The 20,000-nt window shown below is 43.9% G+C and overlaps 1 protein-coding gene across 1 annotated transcript in view; it reads right to left on the reverse strand.

Annotated features, from left to right (window-relative positions):
• The window catches only part of atrnl1a (attractin-like 1a), a gene marked incomplete at its 3' end in the record, with an annotated part of 286,121 nt that overhangs the window by 32,845 nt on the left and 233,276 nt on the right, over positions 1-20,000 (reverse strand). The window lies entirely within an intron of this gene.

The raw sequence follows: 20,000 nt of genomic DNA on the forward strand, positions 1-20,000 counted from the left end.
ACACTCAACACTACACTTCTTTGGGTCCTCAGCAATACACCCGGCAAAACATATACGATACATTATACAGTACACCAATGTACTGTACGGACCATGCATTTATATATAAATTATGCCAATAGTTCCACCTCCACACGAGCATTACATTTTCTAAGCGTAGGCAGGTATAAAATTATTCAGCAGTTCGAGCTCATTTAGCAAACAAGCACTTCTCGTTTATGTTTTGCCAGCAATATTAAAACTTTTTTTTTTAATAATCTTTGAGATATCATTAAAATTTCATCATTTATGCACTGGCAGCTTGAAAGGCCCTGATGGCTAAAATGTTAATCAGCTAGCTAATAAAAACAGAGAGCGACAGTATTTGCAGGGCTGTCATGGCTGGCTTCCCGGCCGCGGGAGTTGCATTGTTTGTTTTCGGGGCGCTAATAATGGCAGCGCAGATTTATAATTATGAACTTAGTGAGGTGAGGAAATGAGCAGATATGAGCAGACAGCGGGGGAGCAGATTGGAGGAAGACACATATCACAGTCTGCCTCTCAATATTGATTCCACAGCATGGAGAATGAAGCACGCACACATGCATCCTCCTCCTCCTCCTCCTCCTCCTCCTCCTCCTCCGCAGACCTCCTCATCACTCCACCTATCCTCCTTTCCCTCCTCCTCTGCTTCTGCATCTTGTACAGAAACAGATGGTGGAGCAGTGCAGGACAATAGTTCAAGTGTTGTGGGAGGTGCGTGCCTGCGCGCGTGCATATGTGTGTGTGCATGTGTGCGTGTGTGCATGTGCATGTGCGTGTGTGTGCGTGTGCGTGTGCGTGTGTGTGTGTGTGTGTGTGATTACTGTATACTTTGTGTGAGTGCATCTGTGTGGGTTGGTGTAAGTGTAGTAGTGTACATGTGTAGTCTACGCTGCATGTGTGATCTCTGACTAGTATTATAATAATGTGATGCCGCGACTGACAGCTTCCACTGCCTCTGCTACCTGTCTGTCAGCCAACCCGGGACGCAGCGCGGCCGCAAGCCAAGAGATCGCCGCGCTATGCTCAGCGGCTCAGCCGCCCGTCAACATTTGAAATGTCTCTGAAAAAAAAGCGTTGTAGCACTAGTTGGAGTATACATTTTATTTCGGTCCATTTAAAAGATCAGACATACATACATAGCCTACAGTTAAGTCCACTAATAATAGGCAGGTGTCTCACACGCAAGAAGGGATATACATATAACATAATTAAAATAGCTGAAATATACCATAGTCAAAATCACTTGCGTAAGTCAAAATGACCTTTTCCACATGCTTTCCTTGTTTACAGACACTCAGGCGACAGCCAATGGGTGACAGGTTAGCACAGGATGCATAATGAAGCAGAACTGTGCCAATCCAAATCCAATTGTGTATGAGACGCAAACAGGAGCAGAACGTATGACCTCCAGGCGGCATTTGCATAAGTAACTCAAATGTTACTTATGGACAGCTGTCACATGCTGATAAAGTAAATGCCTCTGAGTGTCTGTCACTCAGGCTTACAGACTGTAGGCTACATATCTGTGACTGGAGTTAGTCTGTGACTGTAAGTTATGTCAAAACATGCCATCGTGTTGGGTGTCTTTCCGCGCTTCGCTGGCCTATGACGATGAAGTGGTCCATGTGTTTGGGAGGAAGCCAACAGACCCACTGACAACACTGCTGTATTGTTTCAACAAGGCAAAGTAAAGTGAAAGCGCAAGTGTCACCTGTGCAGATGTGCACATTGCAGCAGAGACATAACATAATGTCTCTGCTGCATTGCACATGGAGATGGACAGCAGCAGCTTGGTAGCCTCAGCCTGCTAGTGCCTCTTGCTTATTATTCCCGTCTTACAGTGCTTGATTCTGATTGGCTAAGTCATGTTGTAAATTACTGTATCAGTAATTCAGTATCAATGTATGTACCAACGGAATGTTTACAATATTCACCGTACTGCTCATTGATGTACAGTTACTACAGTACCAATTATTTTCTTCCTAGGATGGTTGGGGAACAGGAGGTGGAGCACTAATTTTACAACACATAATAATATAAATTGCTTATTTTTTTTAAAATGATGTCAAAACAAGGCAGAAAACTACTGTTTGTAGTTTGCATAACAACTTGCTAATGCAACTTACTTCCTGTACTACTTTCTTGTACACCTTATTATTGAAGTGATGAACTTCATATGAACTTCACATTTACGCTTTAAAATATACACAAATGAGTTTGCATGAGTTTGTAGTACATACGTACATGTCTATTAAATCTACTTTTGGATCTTGACTCACTGATTGAGAAATGTGATTATGCTGTGATGTGCTTGTCTTTCTAAACAGTCCATGCACGCCCGCTGAACTGCTTCCTACCATAGTTTCCTCGCTATGAGGTCAAGCGACAGACAGTGCCCGTGACACTTAATGATGTGAAATGGAATGGTCACAATGAACACTACACTAACTATTATACTAATGAGGCTGTCCATTGGCTCAAGCATGCCAGTGTGTGTGCGTTATTGAGCGGTAATTCCAGGAGACAGCTTCATTACAAGTCAGATCAACCTTGTCTGATGAGGACTGTTTGCTGGATAAAGAGCAGGTCACATCAGAGGGACGGGGGATTGGGGGACGGTTTTGGGGGAGGTCCAGAACACAGGTACACTACATACAAGCAGGCACATATGCACTGCATGGCTATTACTCTCTTCTTCGGTTCTCTATTACTGGTATAATGTTTTATATCATTGTTTAGTTCTTTCATTTGCTCATGTACTGCCAATAAAGCTTATTGGAATGAATTGAACCGAGTCAAACAAGCAGGGAGTTTAAGACAGAGAGAGAGAGCAGTAGTCATTGCCATAGTCATGCCTAATTTATAAACTTCATTGCATGCCGAAAGTAGTTCTATAAGCTCACATTGCATCGCATGGGCTTGTTCGCCATGGGACACCATCAAACGATTAAGGATAAATAAGCAAAAGAATTAGGGAAAAGTGATGTCATCAGGATCAAACGGCAGGAGTATTCCTGTCACCAGTCTTAAGCTCTGTGTATGGAGGTACACAGGTATGGAGCCAACGTCAGCCTTTTATCCTTATATGTTCCATTACATCAACACCCTGCTTCACACTACTTTACAATTCAGGGTTTTAGCAGACGCTCTTATCCAGAGTGACTTACAATAAGCAAGGTAGTCATATACATCAAATGCAGAGAAACAGTACCTCAGTAAACTATATGATCAGAGGTAAACCAAGAACTTTCATTTCTCTAGTGAAATCTCAAATAAATAAAACTTCAGATAAGAGTGCCCCTCACTTCACACAAAAAACATAAACATTGATGACGTGTGATAAAAATCACACGTCATCAATGTTTATATAGCTCATTGTGTATATTGCATATAGGTTTTTATCTTGTTTTGGCTTGTCTTATAGCTGCTTTCAGCTATATTATGTACATTGAAACCATACCAGGCAAACAACGATCCTAGCATCTGTTTAAATAGCAGGCTACATTTTAAACATTGTGGTGAAGAAAACAAGCCTACACTAAGTAACAAAAACAAGAGAACATGCATGGTCGTCATATCACCGTCAGTCGTAGCATCAATCGAGCAACAGGTGGCCGGGAAGAGGGTACGGGGGGAGAGTGAAGTGCTACAGTCTGAGGTGGAGTCTGAAGTGAGTTCTAACTGAAAAGGGGAGTTTGTTCCACCGTTTGGGAGCCAGGAGGGAGAAGAGTTTGGACACGTGGAACATTGACCCGGGTGTTTTAAGGAAGGTTCAGAAAGATTCCCTGTGTTAGCTGATGAGTGAGCAGGAGGAGTAGGGTTTGACCAGGCTTTGAAGGTAAGGGGGTGCCATGCCTTTCATACATTCAGGCCTGGGAGTTGCCCAGTATACAATCATGGTTCCCCCATTATCCACTGGGAGCTGCCCAGTACAACTACAGTTATCCACTGGGAGCTACCCTGTACATCCACAGCTATCCACTGGGAGCTACCCAGTTAAACTACAGTTATCTACTGGGAGCTGCCCAGTGCCCAGTACAACTACAGTTATCCACTGGGAGCTACCCAGTTAAACTACAGTTATCTACTGGGAGCTGCCCAGTGCCCAGTACAACTACAGTTATCTACTGGGAGCTGCCCAGTGCCCAGTACAACTACAGTTATCTACTGGGAGCTGCCCAGTGCCCAGTACAACTACAGTTTTCTACTGTTGACCGCTTAGATATCGGACGTTGCAAGTGCCTTGCTCAAGGACACCTTCCAATTAGCAGTTTTCCTCACATCCAGGATTAGAGAAATAGAATAGTGGCTATTCGGTATGGATAGAAGAAGATGGAAGAAATACATTTGCTTTTTGGAAAGATATAGGGGCTTTTCTGCCTTAAATTGATAGGTACAGGGGAGAGAGAGAGCTGGGGAGTGACATGTAGAAAATGGTCCGGCCAGACCTGGAATTGAACTGGGGACTCGCCGTCAGGCATTATTCACCCTAACCACTCAGCTATCAGGCGCCCCCTGAAATACCATTTATAAAGCACATTTCTCTCTGAAAAAATACTACTACTTCTACTTCCACAATCAACTATGAAGAAGAAGAATAATGTGATCCTCAGCAATTTTCAGCAATGTTCTGTTTTGATGGTCCATACACGGTGAAAATGAACCTGTGAAGACTGTACAGGTCATTTTGTAACTTGTCTACTACAAATGTCCAAAAATGGACCGCCTAAGCAGTAAGTCTTTTAAAAGGTCCCTATTGAGACCTATAGTATAAACTTTGTCTAGCACCACGGAATCATTAATCAAAATGGCACTTCCACTTCTCACCACCTTTTCCTTTCGGGCAACTATACGCTTTCTCCAGAGTTCGTCTGTCACCATCTGTCTAGTCTCTCTCTCTCTCTCGCTCTCTCTCTCTCTCTATTCTGCACATATCCTTGTCTCCAATTTATACCTTACTCTCAGATCACTGCATAGTAAGATCCTATCTTGCTGCTCTGCTGTGCGGCTGCTGTGTAACTTTGCTCTATGAAGTGTTTCTGTGCTCCAACTGCCTCCGTTTTATTACCTTATAGGGGGGCTACAGTAATCGATTCCCTGTCTATTTGGCAGATTATTTATTTACTAGATATGTTCATGCTGCTTACAGATAATTAATGATATATGTGACTATGCATGTCTGTAAAAAACTTTACAATTATGTGCTACAGTGCACCACACACCTGCACACACATTTCAATATACCGTAAACATTCAACCTGGCGTCCTTATGGGCAAGTCAAAACATTAAAACATATATTATAATTTGCCTTTAAGTTTCATCTGATCAACTTTAAGAGAGCCTCAAGCATGAAGACTAAACTACTGTACTTTCATCTTCCTCTATTTCCTCTTCCTCTGGAAGTTCACTCTCTGCTTCTCTCTGTCTATTTTCATTCTGAAGCCACAATGCAATGTCAACCCTATCACTCTGCTGGCACAAAGTTACACGTTACAAGAACTTGTGTACAAGTGTTGTAATGGAGAGAACAAAGCTCTCTGCGTCATTAGCTCTCACATAATTAAAGAAACACACAACTCAAGTGTTTGATTAAGAGAGTTTGTCTGAAAACAACCAGACAGTCTCTCTGTTTCTCTCTCGCAGGCAGGCAGGCACACGTGCACGCGCACGCGCACACGCACACACACACACACACACACACACACACACACACACACACACACACACACAGCTGTCCCTATGGGGGGTTAATGTGGCCTCTGTGATTGTAGTGCCTTTTCACAACTAGATACTTAAGAGCGTGCTTCCGCTTCAACTCAGAACACATAGAAAGAGAGAGAGAGAGAGAGAGAGAGAGAGAGCTTTGCATCATCTAATTCAAGCTGCATTGAGTGGCCAGGCTGAAGAGCACATCTACATGCCCTGATGACCCTGCAGACACTTGACTACTCATGAGGGCCACAGATAATCAAACCATATCAGTATGTTTGCTGCATTTAGATTTGACATTGCTTTGTTCTGATGAATAGTACCCTGCTGAAAACCAGAATCGGAATCTGGAATTAAAATGAAGGGAGTAAAGATGATCCCCAGATCCCTGCAGGAGAACCAGCGGACATCCTCAATACAGTCCAGGGGTTTTCAATTTAACCTCTATCTCTCGGTCTCCCTCTCTAAAAATAACGGTGTCATTCAGGGGTGCCGTGGATGAAAATGTTATTTCCAGGGGTGCTGGGTGCATGAGTCAGAACTCAGAACAGTTTAAGAACCGCTGGTCTGTCCTGTCATCTATTCTGATGAGTCTCTCTCCCTCTGCAAGGGTGACTACACTTCTTTTACAGCACTATTTGTCTCAGCGAGGGCGCAACTGATGTGTATGTTTACATCAAAGGGAGTTAAGTTGCTCCTATTGGTGGCTACTTAGGATAATGAAGTCTTCATGGGCTTCCATACAGACCGACAACAACATCCTCAGAGCCAGGTGTGTGTGTGTGTGTGTGTGTGTGTGTGTGTGTGTGTGTGTGTGTGTGTGTGTGTGTGTGTGTGTGTGTGTGTGTGTGTGCAAGCATGTGTTAAATCTATTCAAAGCAGCTGTTTTCGGTCATTAAGTCCTTTCCTCCTTCCTGGTTTCTCTTATTCTAATTTTCAGGCATCTTCCGTCAGGCAGAACGGAGAGACGAGAGAATGTAGTTGGCCCCGAGTCAAACCACTTTTTCTGCTGTTCTACGCCTCACCTCTCTCTCTCTCTCTCTCTCTCTCTCTCTCTCTCTCTCTCTCTCTCTCTCTCTCTCTCTCTCTCTCTCTCTCTCTCTCTCTCTCTCTCTCTCTCTCTCTCTCTCTCTCTCTCTCTCTCTCTCTCTCTCTCTCTCTCTCTCTCTCTCTCTCTCTCTCTCTCTCTCTCTCTCTCTCCCCCCATCACAACGATTACTAGAAAATTGCGCTCCTCTGAGGGAAATTTTTATGAAATCTGAAAAATATGTGTGTTACATTTTGATCAAATTATCCCAGACAGGAGTAGTAGTAAAAACTGTGTTTTCAAAGAAAAAGCTAAATGACTATATATGCAGAGGTGAATTGGGTTTGGAACAGGGTTTCTGTGGAACATAAACTAATTGTCTACTTTTAACTATTTTCAACTACATGTTTAAAAATCGACACTGAACAGTTATTTCGAGGGATGTGACATTTTCAGATGATAGTGATGCTCTCCTGTAACACACTGTCTGTCTGTCTGTCTGTCTCTCTGTCTGTCTGTCTGTCTGTCTGTCTGTCTGTCTGTGGCTCTCTATTTAAAGGCCTCATTAGGGCTCATTTCCGCCATATTAAACCATCCACATATGTTTGAGTAACAACCATTAATTTGCCAAAAAAACAGTCCCCGTTTAGGCCATCAGAGGGTTTTTAAATCACGGCCAATTACCCTGACACCACAGTACTCTGCCTACATTACCCAGCCAATCACTCAGACACGGGCCAGAGGGAAGATTTGCCTCTTTGCCATTACAGATGAGAAAGTAAAGAGGAATGGATCGCACTTGATCAAAACCGAAGCGTTGACCAAACCAGTACAGGCAGCTCTTTGAGCTCCCCATCAATTATATTCCTAAGAAAATGATACCCCAGGGTTCAAAAATTCAAAAGTTACCCACTCTCTGCAGAGACAATGGGTCCTTCTGTAAACGATGGACTGAAATTCTAAACAATTGATTTAATGGCATTAATTGTCAGTGAAATCAAAGAGGACCTGAAAAGATTCATTTAGGAAATTGAGCCAGTAAAAGCACAGGTAAATAAACAAGGGACACAAAAAAGTTTACATTTTTGTCAATACAATAATGCAGCATGCCCAAGATAATTCGCAAACAAACAGAATACCTCCCTTACCACTTCAAGCAATGCAGGCAAGCGTTACAGTTGTGTATATTTTGCTTCACCAACATGGAGAGTCATAGGCGGTGGGTGAGGCAGACGACTGAAGGCGTACAAGGCTAATATTTGACCAACTTTTATACTTGTTTTAACAACAATAGAGTTCAACATTATGTTCATAAACAGCAGTCGACACTGTAAATCAAAAATCGAGTAATCGTTAATATTATTTTTAATCATCATATCATATACAAGCCGACTGTATGTGGCTTTTGCCGTCACCGTCACTCGTGTAGGTGCGGTGGGCGGCGGTGGCACTGGCAGCATTTAAGACAGATTTTCAAAAAGCATATGCCGCATAGGCTCATACGCTCAATGGGGACAACTACGGTACAGTGTGTAAATACTTTTACTATTGGTGAGTTTATTACTGTAGTTTGTTCAACAAGTTAGATTGGAGACGTGTCGTCGTGTCGTCCGGTACAGTAAAGTATAGCAGGAGTCCCTCCTCACTCTGCCCAATAATATCCAGTTTGGTGACAGTCAAACTACAGTAGCTCTTGCCGTGATTTCACGTTTCTTTTTCTTATTCATCTTTCTGAGGGAATACCAGATTATCTAATTCACTGATAGATAATCATGACTTTTGAGGGGAGCCACTCCTCTCATGCACAGAAGCATTTCATCTGGTTCATTTCAGTTATAAAGTGGGCTGTGAAGACCAGGACTGTTTATTTGAGTCAGGTACCTCTCAAGGGAAAGGCCAGAGTAGGACTACTTGAGAATTCTCTTTCAAAACAACAATACAGAGAATACGTGAATTCTAATGGCCCCAATTCCTACACGCCCCCCTACCCCACACACACGCCCCCCTACCCCACACACACGCCCCCCTACCCCACACACACGCCCCCCTACCCCATACACACGCCCCCCTACCCCACACACACGCCCCCCTACCCCACACACACGCCCCCCTACCCCACACACACGCCCCCCTACCCCACACACACGCCCCCCCTACCCCACACACACGCCCCCCTACCCCACACACACGCCCCCCCTACCCCATACACACGCCCCCCTACCCCACACACACGCCCCCCTACCCCACACACACGCCCCCCTACCCCACACACACGCCCCCCTACCCCACACACACGCCCCCCCTACCCCACACACACGCCCCCCTACCCCACACACACGCCCCCCTACCCCACACACACGCCCCCCCTACCCCACACACACGCCCCCCTACCCCACACACACGCCCCCCTACCCCACACACACGCCCCCCTACCCCATACACACGCCCCCCTACCCCACACACACGCCCCCCTACCCCACACACACGCCCCCCTACCCCACACACACGCCCCCCTACCCCACACACACGCCCCCCTACCCCACACACACGCCCCCCCTACCCCACACACACGCCCCCCCTACCCCACACACACGCCCCCCCTACCCCACACACACGCCCCCCTACCCCACACACACGCCCCCCTACCCCACACACACGCCCCCCTACCCCACACACACGCCCCCCTACCCCACACACACGCCCCCCTACCCCACACACACGCCCCCCTACCCCACACACACGCCCCCCTACCCCACACACACACCCCCCTACCCCACACACACGCCCCCCTACCCCACACACACGCCCCCCTACCCCACACACACGCCCCCCTACCCCACACACACGCCCCCCTACCCCACACACACGCCCCCCTACCCCACACACACACCCCCCTACCCCACACACACGCCCCCCTACCCCACACACACACCCCCCTACCCCACACACACGCCCCCCTACCCCACACACACGCCCCCCTACCCCACACACACACCCCCCTACCCCACACACACGCCCCCCTACCCCACACACACACCCCCCTACCCCACACACACGCCCCCCTACCCCACACACACGCCCCCCTACCCCACACACACGCCCCCCTACCCCACACACACACCCCCCTACCCCACACACACGCCCCCCTACCCCACACACACGCCCCCCTACCCCACACACATACCACTACATGATTGTAGAGTTTTGACTACAACTGAAGAATACAGAGGACAAACATCAGGTGGAAAAGAAAGGTGGATAGAGAATGATAGATGACAGAGGCGGAGAAGGGCGGAGGAGGGCGGAGGAGGGCGAGTCGTGCTGGATAACCAGACAAGGAGGTCAAACACTCGTGCATGCGCGCACACATGCACGCATGCACGCATGCATGCAGGGAGAGAACACGAGAGAAGGATGCACTCTCTCATTAGCTATAATAATTCTCTTCCCAGCAACACTCAAGACAGTGACAGGTTGATTTCAATGGAGGCTCTCAAAGCATATTGGTTAGGTTTAAGGTTAAATTATAGTTAAGGTTAGTAGTCAATGTTAATTGGCTTCAGACATGTGGGGCCTGTTTCCTACAACGAAAAAATAAAATAAAATAAAATACACAACCGCTCATCATACCCAAATTGGTTTCACATTTGGCTTTGTGCCGGACACCGGGTACTGCACTCCCCGTGGGGGTGTGGAACACGTGTGTCGAATTTGAAGTCGGTGGGGCGAACGGTTCTTGAGTTATGTGCATTACAGCCGTACACACGTACGTACATTATGTACAGTACATACGTACATACAGAGTATATCTTGCCTCATGGCTCGGCAAGGCTACTTGCAAGATGCTGTAGCCTAGAAAACAAAACACAAATGTATCTGGGTAAATGTATCAGTTTTCCGATGCTAGCACTTTTGACACACTGATGGAGTATATTGTGGGTTGTAAATTGACATTCATTCATGTGAACTCAATAAGCCTACAGTTATCTAGCACAACAGAACACAGGCAGACAGAAGCTTGAACGGCTGGCGTAGCCGTCTGGGCACCATGTTGCGGGTTCGACTGCTGATCCCGACGACCTATTCTGCCAGTCTGTCCTGTCCTGTCCCCCCCCCCCCCCCCCCCCCCCCAGCATCGTACATATTGATAGCAAGGGCATTTCAACATGATGTGTATGTGTGTGTGCGCGCGTGCGCGTGCGCGTGTGTGCGCGCGTGTGTGTGTGTGTATGTATTACATAGGTTATTTTTGTCAGTGAGATTTTTTTCCTGTATGTAAATATTGATTAATTTGATAATGCGCAAAAGGTTAAAGGTAGGTCAAAGGCAGGCAATAGGGCCAACATATTCACGATCAAGCCCACAGTTCATGCATACAGAAATGCGAAAGCCTTCCTTTTTAATGGGTGGTGTATTATTATTGTCTTATTTTAATCCCCACAGAGGGCGGGGACTTGCACCGTTACGTTTAACTCGATTTCCCTTGATGTTCAAAGCTTGTATGTGAAAATGAATCTGGTTTCCGCATGAGAATGTGACCTAATCTGCTTTGCCAAACAATCAGTTGTCAACGCTGCCAGAGCCACTGTTTTCATTCCCAGATGCCTTTATTTTCAAGCTAATCAGAGCAAAACTGTGCTTGCTCTACCGGGAATGTACTAAAGTCTGCTAAATTAGATGTTTACCAGTACCGTACAAGCAAAGGATATGTTCATTACCCTGACGATAGAGGTGATTGAAAGAGAGACAGAAGTGACGAAGGGAGAACAATTTGGGAGAGAGACAATTAAGGAGAGAGAGGAGGGAAATGATGCAGGTGCACAGTGGCCTCCATGTTTACAGAGATATCAGCTGCAAAATGCAGTATTGACAGCACATACATCAAGCTTGCGGCTGAAATGTTAGGATGGTTGCATTAACAATTTGTAATTGGTAATACATTACGGATATAATCACTATTGTCAACAACAGAAAGTGGAGGGGTGTTGTCCATTGGGGTTTTTCTTTTTTGACTGCTAGTTGTTTTGTTTTGTTTTTTTGTTTGTTTTTCTTGTCTCTTTCTTTTGTGTAAGTCATGTGTATTTTGTATGCTTTATTGTAAAATCAATAAAAAACTTTGATGACAAAAAAACCCAGCAACAATATGATATTCACAGCTTTTCAACCTGTTCTGCTGTATGGCTGATTTCAGCTCCCGGGTACTATAGGAACATTTGGGTTATAAATGTAACACAAGGTTATAAAATTGTGCTGACTGGTCAGGTGCCATATACACTGGTGGAAAGTAACTGAGTACCTTTACTTAAGTACTGTACTTAAGTACACTTTTGAAGTATTTGTACTTTTACTTGAGTATTTCTAATTTCCAATATTTTTACTCCACTATATCTTGGATCCAAATATTGTACTTACTTTTACTCCACTACATTTATTTGAAAACGTTAGTTATTAGTTACTCTGTAGATTTTGATTATTACAATCTTCAGCTACATTTCAGCCATTTGAAAATAGCCGATCTACGAGCGTGATGCGACACATTGTGAGCTTCCAGATCTGCTATTTTCAAAATATATATACATTTTGAAAACCTGAAATGGGACATTCTGCATAATGAGTACATTCACTTTTGGTACTTTAAGTACATTTTCATGCCAATACTTTTGTACTTTTACTCAAGTTCATTTTGAATTCCAGACTTTTACTTGTAACAGGGTATTTCTATATTGCTGTATTGATACTTTTACTGCTGATATGGCAGCTGACCAATCAACAGCGTGAAGCATGGCCACCAGCAGCATGCGCCTGCTGTGTTCTCAACCAACTTCCTCTACACACTGTTGGGGATTTTGGTCACCGAGGCAGCTCGTAATGTTAAAAGTTACAGGCATGCCTTTATTGGACTCGTAGGTAATAGCATGGGTATTTTATTTCAAAGCGCTCTAACATTGAACGGTGTTAGTGGGTGTTGTGGCAGGCTGTCTGGTGAGAGCAGGGGGAACAGAGTGGGGTGCTGCTGTCATCAGGCAATGATTGCTATGCATTGCAGACCTATTTGAACTTCTTCTTGATGTGGCCAGCCCAGGTCGGATGGTGTCGTGGTGCCTGGAGACGTGGGTATACTCTTAATTTTGGCCCGCTCGAAAAGGAAAAGTGACATTTTCTGTGACTGCTGCCTAAACATATGGAGGGTATGGAAGTCTAGTGTGGACAATGTGTGCCACTGCTCACTAATATACCTTTGCATGTTTTTATTTCATAACACACACAAGCTGTGTTTGTTCATGTGAACACAACACAAAAGATTATTTATTGTGAGTCGTCTATGGACAATCTCCGAAAGAGACAGAGAGCCAGAGATTTAGTTGTAACAATGTGATCATGCCAAATGCCAGTTGACAATAGTCAAAAGTCAATATTTGCACATTGGCACACCTACTATACGGTACATCATTATTCACTACAGTAGTTCTCCTTTCTGCTATAAAAACAAACCCTGTTTATCATACAATAGTATTACTATTCTCACATACTGTACAGGCCTGCGTAAAACATCATGCAAACATTTAGGTGCCAGTTCAAACATTTATGGAAACGTACTTTCATGCTCTATGTATTTATCCCTCAGCTGTACAGAAACATTACAGTCTATATGCTTCCATGCAGTTAGCCCAAAAAGCTCCTTACACGGGCATTAGCTTCAGCATTGTCCACCAGTTTACAACAACAACATACAACAGGGATTAACAAAGATATGTTTAGCATGCACACATACCACAAATACACATACAGATCCACACCATCCAGGGATAATATTAGCATTATTTTGTAGAATCGGTTTGCTCATATCCAACAAGGCCAGTGGCAGATTTTCTAAATCCAGGTGAAAAGGCAAGCTGACAAGGTAGATGTGGCGAGAGCAGAATCCATGTGCACAGATCTTAACAGAAGACTTTCATACATCCACTTGATCCAATTTCATACTGTGAAGCATCTATATATTGTGTAGAGTAGACAAACCATTTACAGTATAAACCAAAATGTGGATAATCTGACATGTCTGGATTATCAAGGGACTTTATGTTAGTCAGATCTTTTATTCTCTCTAGTTCAACTGTATGCAAATAAAAAAGTGACGGCCAATGATGGGGTAAAACGTAAATGTGTATACCTAGTAACCACAAGATAATTGCTATAGAGACAGAACGGAGTCACTTAATCCATAAGATGTTTCATCAGTACAAAACGTGTATTTATTCATAGGTTACTGCAGGTGAATTGCAACAGAACATACACGTATACATACTGTAGCAGCCAACACATGATGCTGTGACAGTGGGAACGCCTACACTTTGTGAATACAGCCCCAGGTATGTCTAACGTGTGTACTGTACATGGTGATTGCTGTTGAATGTGTGATTTCCCAAATCCACAAACACCACACACAGAGGTGTTCCACTAACCCTCTGTTACAAAAAAAGGCATGCAGTCTGGAGGTAGAGAATATCGTGGATAAATGAGCAGCTGACAATTCCATTACAAGAAACTATACAGACCAACTGGAAAGCTCTCTCTCTTCAGCAACATCAACAACCACGCAAAAATAAACTATTCCCTTTGATAGAGGTCCAATAACAACTCTCTGTCCAGAGCCAGGGACACACCAGCGCACATGCATGCATGCATGCCCGTTCTCTCTCTGCGTGCGTGCGTGCGTGCGTGCGTGCGTGCGTGCGTGCGTGCGTGCGTGCGTGCGTGCGTGCGTGCGTGCGTGCGTGCGTGCGTGCGTGCGAACGCACATGTAAAGGAGGGATATTATTTCAGATGGCTGGCCTGTGTGTGGGCTTCCTGGTTAAAACTGAACAGATAGACAAACGCGCATAGAAGAAAAAACCTTATCAACCATATTGCTCCAGGGAGATGTCCTTGCTGTGTCCCTTAAATCTCTCGTCTTTTATTGCTCTCTCTGTCTCTCTGTCCTCTGGCTCGTTCACATTTTCTCTCCCCTCTGTCTGTTCCCTTTCTCTCCTCTTACATGTTCGTCTTTCTCTCTCATTCTGATTCTGGCTTTCCCTCATTCCCCCCACTCTGTTACAGTCTGTCCCTTTGACTCTCGGTCTACCTTTCTTCTTCACAATCCCTATCTCTTTATCTTTCAGCCTTTTGCACCCTCTCTCTCTTGTGTTCTCTCTACACCCCCCTCTCTCTGTTCCTCCCAACTGCTCACATAATTGATCTACAGACAGTTTGGTATTTGGTGTGTGTGTGTGTGTGTGTGTGTGTGCGTGTGCGTGCGCGTGTGCGTGTGTGTCCAGTATCAGAATTTTGTATGTGTGTTGTGTCTGCTTGTGTGTTGAAAATACTGTTTGAGGGCTAAAGCTAAGGTATAATGAAATGTAACCTGTAGTGCCCCGATAGTGACAAGCTTCTAAAAACCAGAGATGACTGTTTGTCTGACTTTCAGCCTGTCTGTGTCTGTCTGTCTGTCTGTCTTTTTTACTTTACTTTTTACTTTACTCACTATATCTGAAACAAGTTTTTATTTTATTTTAAGAGCGTAATAGGGTCTAAATAAAAGTCTAAACATACAGTATTTGATATATCTACCATTTGTCTCATTTACATACACACTGTAACTGACTGTAACATCTTTGTGTATTGATAATGTAAATTATTCTAGTATCAGTCTCCCGAAGGTTGCTTTTTTATTACTTTAGATAGATGTTCACTTCAGTGGGGTTAATGTCTGCTGACAGAGGGGGAAAGTCATACGAGTTAAAAACACTCCTTGTTCGTCCTTGGACTTCAGATACTCCTGGCAAAGCTTTATAGTGTAAATATTCAAATTTTGAGTGGTTGCCTATCTATCTAATCAATCACTGTCTTCCGCTCTCAGAAATCTTGCATTTCTCCAACTACTGTATTTTGTAAAAACTAGTTCAAATATACAACCAATGCATCCAGATATTATATCACATCACTCTAGAATCAATAATACTACAGTATAGTTTGGATTATTTCAGCATGCAATACTCCTAAGAGTCAGACAAGCATGGCTGAATGTCTGTGGCTGACCACCGTATGACCACGTCAAAGGGCACGCACGCACTCACGCACACACACACACACACACACACACACACACACACACACACACACACACACACACACACACACACACACACACACACACACACACACACACACACACACACACACACACACACACACACACACACACACACACACACACACACACACAATAGGCTAGACAGGCAACACTGCAGAATGCTATAAAAAACAACCAAAAATAATATATCATGATTCGTATATGGAGATCCAGGTGATGACAGTCAGCTCCACATATATGGAGATCCATGTGTTGTACCAACTTGGTTCATTTGCAAGTGTGACTCGCGTCGCGGCAACCATACTGTTGACTGTCACAATATGGCCATATATTGACATTCCCATATATTTCTCCTGTTTTTCATTGACCAAAAAATCCACAATGAAAAACAGGTATGGCCAGGGTTCATGGCGTTCATATAGCGTGTCTTGAGTGTAGAGGGTTTGATGATGTCAGATCGAAATCATCGTGATCTTCATATATGGAGACGGCCATATACGGAGCGTGTCACGAGGTGTGACGGACTATCAACCATACATGGAGGCGTGAGTGACGGACCGACGGATGGGTTTTGCAGGTTTTCACAGTAATCTGCGACCTACAGTCGCAATAATATGTTTCTAAAATGATTGCTGTAATATAGCTGTAATACGGTTATTTCTAATTCATCCTCTGATGTGTGTTCTGCACCCTGCTATAAGTTCACCTCACTCGTCATTGAGGAGCTGAAATTAGACCAAAAGCAAAAGACAAACTTAAAAAACTAATTACTTTCACCAGGTGGGGTTTACTGTACTGGGTGTGCCACACAGCAGACGACAAGTTCTAAACAAACAAAATAGCTAAAACTTTCCATTTTAATCAAATTCTCTTCATTACGCACCATTCCCTCGCTCTCGTCCCATAATGCATAGGGCTGGAATGTCTCGGAGTGTAATTCTGTAATGAGCAGGGTAGAAAAATGACACGGTATGTTAATTGCCTTGTGCAAGACGAGCGGCAACATTTAATTTGAGGAAATTAATGTGGGTGGAGAGGAGGCGTTGTTATAGCAGTGATGGGTGAGAGGCAGTATGCTGACACACACACACACACACACACACACACACACACACACACACACACACACACACACACACACACACACACACACACACACACACACACACACACACACACACACACACACACACACACACACACACACACACACACAAAACTACTTTACCTGGAAATAAAGGAGTAGTTCACCCACAAAAAAGATATACCTGATTTCTTGTCGCATTCCTGAGCCAATAATTTGATGAGCGGTTGAACTATTACTGTGAATTATTACTGTGTGTAATTGATAGAAAATAGGTTATTGTTTGGGTGACCTAGCTACTCCTAAAGCATGATATATTATATACTTTGTGAATTGGTGTCATGTACTGAAAACACCCAACGTGACTCTAATTGGGCTTCACAACCAGTTAAACTCTTCCTTCCTCCAAAGAACAGGCAGGTGTTGTAAAGGACTGGTTTAATACAAGAATTAAAACTGAAAAAGTTTAAAACTGAAGTATAAAACTGAAACACAAAATAGAAGGCAGAAAGCACAATTAATAAAAGTAATACAAATAACGTGTTACGCGATTCGCGAGGATTATGGCGATTCATAGAGGATTATGGCGATTCGTAGAGGATTATGGCGATTCGTAGAGGATTATGGCGATTCGTAGAGGATTATGGCGAAGATTATGGCGATAATCCAAAAAAAATATTTTTGGGGGGATAAATCCCCAAATGACTTCCACATGATCGCAGAGGTGACGTGACATTGTAATTGGCTAGCAAAAATAGTGGGAGGGGCCTATGTAAGCGATTGCGGCAACCACACTTTGCAATTTTCCCAAAATTTAGACTTTTCTAGTTGGTCTATCAACCAGTGAAAAGTACCAGCATGCTTTGAATCTACTGTGCCTAAGAAGCCCATTGTTAGCTGTTTAAATGACATCAGGCACATTGCCTAAACATCTGTTGAATGAATAGAATGTAAACATCGTCCCAGTGCTGTGCTACAGTAGATCATTATCAGATTGCATAAAGGTCCAACAGGTCGGTGGATTATGCGGTCTCTGTGTCCACTCCATCTTGCAGCATCTAGAGGCGCCTGGCTGCTACCTACGCTTGGGTATTGGTCAACTATAGGTCAACTTTCTCTTATTATTGTTACAATCACACCCACAAGGCTATACTATAACAAACATTTGCAGCTAAATTTCCATCAGCCTCCATGGCTCTGCCTCTGCGACTTGGACTTCTACTTTCAGGTGGGAACTGCTTGTTATATAGGAGATGTGTATGGTGGTGTGGTGGGTTGTGATGGTGGGTATGGGGGGCTTTCGGGTAGGAACTACTTGATATGGAAGATGGGGATATGGAGGATGGTGGCTGGTGGGGGTATAGGCAGAACATGTGACCGAATATTACCAAGACCAGACGATCAGGCATATGCACACTTACATGAACACCCAAAAACTCAGTGGGAAAAAAAGGCTTAACCACTGATTCCGAATGCTAAATAATTGTCTATCATTCAACTAAAAGCCAGAGCTGAAATCGGTGTGCAATTTGAAAATAATTCAGAAATAGCAAATTGTTTGTTACATTAATATATCACATTACATTACTTCTTACGTTGCGTCAACACCTCGTGCTAATATCGTCCAGTTAGCGCTACAATATTCCTTTGTCGTATTTGTCATAAGTTAATAAATATTAACCCACAAAATCAAGTTAAAATAAAATTACTCTTCTGTTGTGTAGGCTAAATAAAGTGAAGTGGTATTGTGTAACAGAGACACCAGGCAGTTCAGCTGCACACACACACACACACACACACACACACACACACACACACACACACACACACACACACACACACACACACACACACACACACACACACACACACACACACACACACACACACACACACACACACACACACACACACAGTTATCCTTCTTGGCTGCTGTCGGTCTTCTGGCATATTCATCTGTTGGTCTATTGACTTATTTATCACAAGTTGAGAGGCAATATTAACAACATTGGCACTCAACCTCCAAACATACATACGGTACGCACAATTCTTAAGAGGCTCAACCCTATTATGGAAAACCAAAGACATCTTGCACATCCTGTCTCCATGCATCAGCCACGGCATTAGAATTTCAAAGTAGATTTCTGATTGTTTGATCTTGCATCCAAAAATGATTGTTCATAAAAAAAAGAAAAAGAAAGAACTGTATGGGGGGGAAAAAAGAGAATCTATGAGAAATAAGCAATTATAACATGAAGCATTCTAATAATACCCGTGGTTGTGATCCATAATTAACGCTGAATAGATCCCGTTTTTTGCCTCCTGCAGGCCGGGCCCCAGTGGAGCCGTCCTCTGGAGAGTCAGGACCAACTTCAAGGAATCAACACATCATGACGCATCTTCACGCCCATATGACCGAAAAGTGCTACTTTAGCTTGAGTCTCTAAGGATTTGTCGACCTGGAAATTGATTCGTTTTGTCTTACTGAGGTGCTAATCATGCATTTTAATGTTACTTTTCCTTCTCACTTTTCTCTGCTTGTTTTCTTAGTATCAGATCGCAGGCCTGATCTATGTTCAGACGGTGTAACTATAGTCCTCAGTTTCTCGTCACTTTTTTCTCATTGGCTCGCCGGCAAGCCAATGAGGGCTCAATTCCCTCTCAGAATATGGCATCTAAACAGCTACAGTATGCAGCACGATGCGACACTTTGTTCGGCCACTGTATATATACTATAGAGACATGCAGCAAAGGTCGTCATGACACGCTGTCAGGCCAGAGCCTATGTGTGGCATGTGCCTGATAGGCGCCCGCTGACTACATTTCCTATTCTGACTAATACAGTATTCAGTCAGTCAATCAATCAATCAAAGCTAAGAATTAGAATACCTTACATGCTTTGGTGAGAAAAGATTAAAGTACAAGGTTAAGGCTATTATAAAGGCAAATTTAATATGAGACAAACTTTTGATGGTGTGACTGAGGTGGTTCTCTGATTCAGCTTTGAAGCGCATAAAAAAAAAATCAT

This window comes from Electrona antarctica (assembly GCF_951216825.1).
Source record: "Electrona antarctica genome assembly, chromosome: 10".
Lineage (NCBI taxonomy): Eukaryota > Metazoa > Chordata > Actinopteri > Myctophiformes > Myctophidae > Electrona > Electrona antarctica.